Below are 3,752 nucleotides of genomic sequence, written 5' to 3' on the forward strand. Positions count from 1 at the left end.
TCTTTTCACCCATTTTCCTTTGTCCTGGTGTCCCACAGTGGTCATTTTCTCACCCTGTCCTTCCTGGATTTCTTCTCTCCACCTGAAATATCTTTCTTTCTGATCTTCTATCATTTCCAGTGCTAGTTATCCAAATTCCCAACACTTCCTTGAAGCCTTCTTTTTCCTTTCCCTCACATAGGATTAAGTTCCTCTATCACTTTTTCCTCCTTTTTACTGAGTAATGAGTTAAAAATTATACTGGAATTGAGTTACAGTTGGATATATTCCAACAAGATGTTGTTTGGGGGTTAACATAAAAGTACATAAACTATTAGCTAGTTTGCTGAGTTGTTTAATTCGATAAGATTATTAACTAATTTAAGTGAGAACCCTTAAACATGTCTTTTTAATTAACTTGAAAAATCCTAGCAAGCTATATTACTGCACATAAACTTAGATACTGAGTAATTAGCTTTTGATTTTAAGAAGTTCTCTTTCCCCCTGGTTAGCACTTTTAACTGTGTCATAATTTCTATTTTGAATTACACTGTGTGTGTACAGCTTCTTCCACTTATATTTTAAGAGATTGTGAATGCAATTTTTAGGACTTTTCTTTTACATTCTCAGGTTTAGGAGTTTTCCTGTCCTAAATTTGTGAGACACAATGGAGTGGAGAACTGAGATAAGTATCCAAATCATGTTCCTATTTTCTGTGACTCTATTTTGTGGCTATTTCATTTCAAGCTACTTATTCCTTGGTTCACTTGTGCAGTTTTCTCTATTCCTTGTATTCATGGATACCTTTGTATTGCTGTCTGTGTATTTTCTATCAGTTTATAATTCATATATGTCATTTAAAGTATTGCCTCATTTTAGAATCAAAGATACAACAACAGAGCATATTGTGATAGCTAAAATTCTAAGTTATCTCCTCAAAATCTACTACATAATGAAAAAAAAAGTTCAAATAGTTAAAAATTGAATTTGAGACAAACATATGAAGTGGACACACTCATGAAAGCTTTTATAGTTATTTTTTTTAGAAAGGATCACAGAGTAGGTTTATTGAGTTTAGAGAAGATTATTATTGACCAGTCTAAGATAAATGGTAAATTAAGGATGAGTGATTTTTTATATGTAAGGGACAGAGATGACAATGATTCTTTTTTTATTTACTATAATACATAATACAAAACAAAAGAACAAAGCTCTCTATAGAATGGCTTTTATGTACTTAGAAGAAATAATGAAAGTCACTTCAATGTATTACAAAATTCATATTTTGAATTCACTTTGTTATTGAGACAAATTTTTCATTTGCATTTTTAAAAAGTTGAATAATGTTCTTTCAATCATCACCTTTTGCAGTTATTTATTGTTATTTCTATAGGGCTGTATATGTACAGGATCTGTACATCTGTATCATGGAGAAATAATTATCCTGAACCAAATGAAGCCCATGCCCAGAAAAGCCTAAAGTTTAGTTTTATGTATATTAGGATTAAAAATAAAATTTCATGGTTCAGTATATAACCTAATCTCTGCATGGTCCAGAAAGAGAACTGCTTTTATAAGCACAATATCAAGCATTTAATCAGGTGGTTTCTGGAGGAAATATTCCTGAACAATAGGGAAGAGGGTGCCAAGTGGAGCTATTATCTCCACTCTATAATAAACTTACTTTCATAAACCAGCATTTTGAGTCCTAGTCTTGTAAAAACATATTGTGGTGCTTATAGCTGCTTTGTGAAAGATGGATGTTAATAACAACATATCTAAAATGTTTCCTTATGGAATCCCTTAATTAAACTCAGAACTCTTTAAAAAATATTTATTATTCTCATTATTGTTATTTTTTATAGACCACATACATATGATCTTACCTTATTATTATGGGTACTTGACCAAATTCACCACAACAATGTAATCATCTGGAATTTTTTAAGTTTCTGTGTTTCTCTAATTAACCTCGTGAGCATTTTCAATCTATCAATGAATGATGCAATATTTGTTGTATCTTGTATACATAAGAGTGTGCCTCTTATGTATACAATATTCTACTTGGTTTTATAGGAAGAAAGAAACATCCAACCGAGATATAAGAAATGTAAGAAATGTTAAACCATGTGGTTGTGATTCCAAAAGCTAAGAAATTTAGAAAAGCAAGAAATCAGATCAGCATGTAAGGGAAAGGATAAAGAAGGCTTCAAGGAAGTGTTGGGAATTTGGATAACTAGCACTGGAAATGATAGAAGATCAAAAAGAAAGATATTTCAGGTGGAGAGAAGAAATCCAGGAAGGACAGGGTGAGAAATTGACCACTGTGGGACACCAGGACAAAAGAATCCCACTAAGCTATCTTGCCTAGCCAATTACTTGTAAACTACCAGTGCCACTCATGACAATTGAACATATCTCATAATATTTCCAGATTTAAAAGCAGTTGGATCGGGGCACCTGGGTGGCTCAGTGGGTTAAAGCCTCTGCCTTTGGCTCCCGTCATGATCTCAGGGTCCTGGGATCAAGGCTTACATTCAATTCTCTGCTCAGCAGTGAGCCTGCTTCCTCCTCTCTCTCTGCCTGCCTCTCTGCCTACTTGTAATCTCTGTCAAATAAATAAATAAAATCTTAAAAAAAAAAAAAAGCAGTTGGATCTTAAGAATTTAAACCTCCTTCTGATATGAATTTTACAAAGTAAGCAAATGTAACCCACTGACTTCCAGATAAAGCTTCCTGAATAAACATGTGCATTATTTTTACTTCCTCCTAAAACTTGATTAAAACTTCAATGAAAGACTCTTAAGCTCTTTGAGGAAGACACAGTCGCAGGTTCAGGGGAGCTCTGGGAGCTGACTCACAGCTGTTCATTCTCGCTGCAGCCAAGGTACAAGACAATCAGGAAACCATGGCTTTTTTTTTTTTTTAAAGATTTATTTATTTATTTGACAGACAGAGATCACAAATAGGCAGAGAGGCAGGCAGAGAGAGAGGGGGCAGAGAGCCTGATGCGGGGCTCAATCCCAGGAAACTGGGATCATGACCTGAGCTGAAGGCAGGCTTAACCCACTGAGCCACCCAGGCGCCCCGAAATCATGGCTTTTAAAGACACTGGGAAAACACCCATGGAACCAGAGGTGGTGACGCACTGAATTAAAATTACTGTAACCATCCCCAAAGTAAAATCTTTGGAGGTGTATGCTGACTTGATCAGAGGCACAAAGGGGAAAATTTCAAAGTGAAAGGACTAGTTCAGATGCTTACCAAAACTGTGACTATCACTACAAGAAAAAAAATGTGGTGAAGTTTCCAAGACTTGGGATCGTTTTCAGGTGAGGATCCATAAGTGACTCATTGATTTGCATGGTCTTTCTGATATTCTTAAATAGATTCCATTGATCAGTATTGAGACAGGAGTCAAGAATGAAGTCACCACTGCAGATGTTTATATCAGCCCTTTTAACAAATTATCAATTGTTAAAAAAAAAAATTTTGTTCAATGAAAGTCTCTTAAGATATAAACCCACTATAGGGTGCCTGGGTGGCTCAGTGGGTTAAAGCCTGTGCCTTTGGCTCCCATCATGATCTCAGGGTCGTGGGATCAAGCCTTAAATTCGGTTCTCTGCTCAGCAGTGAGCCTGCTTCCTCCTCCCTCTCTTCCTGCCTCTCTGCCTACCTGTGATCTCTGTCAAATAAATAAAAATTTTTTTAAAATCTTTAAAAAATACATATTGCTATTTCCATTTAAAAACAAACAAACAGGTGGCGCCTGG

The 3,752-nt window shown here is 35.3% G+C and overlaps 1 pseudogene; it reads left to right on the forward strand.

Annotated features, from left to right (window-relative positions):
* The first annotated feature begins 3,074 nt into the window (after positions 1-3,074).
* On the forward strand, positions 3,075-3,482 carry LOC132018685 (small ribosomal subunit protein uS10-like; annotated as a pseudogene).
* The last annotated feature ends 270 nt before the right edge of the window (positions 3,483-3,752 follow it).

This window comes from Mustela nigripes, chromosome 5 (genome assembly GCF_022355385.1).
Source record: "Mustela nigripes isolate SB6536 chromosome 5, MUSNIG.SB6536, whole genome shotgun sequence".
NCBI lineage: Eukaryota > Metazoa > Chordata > Mammalia > Carnivora > Mustelidae > Mustela > Mustela nigripes.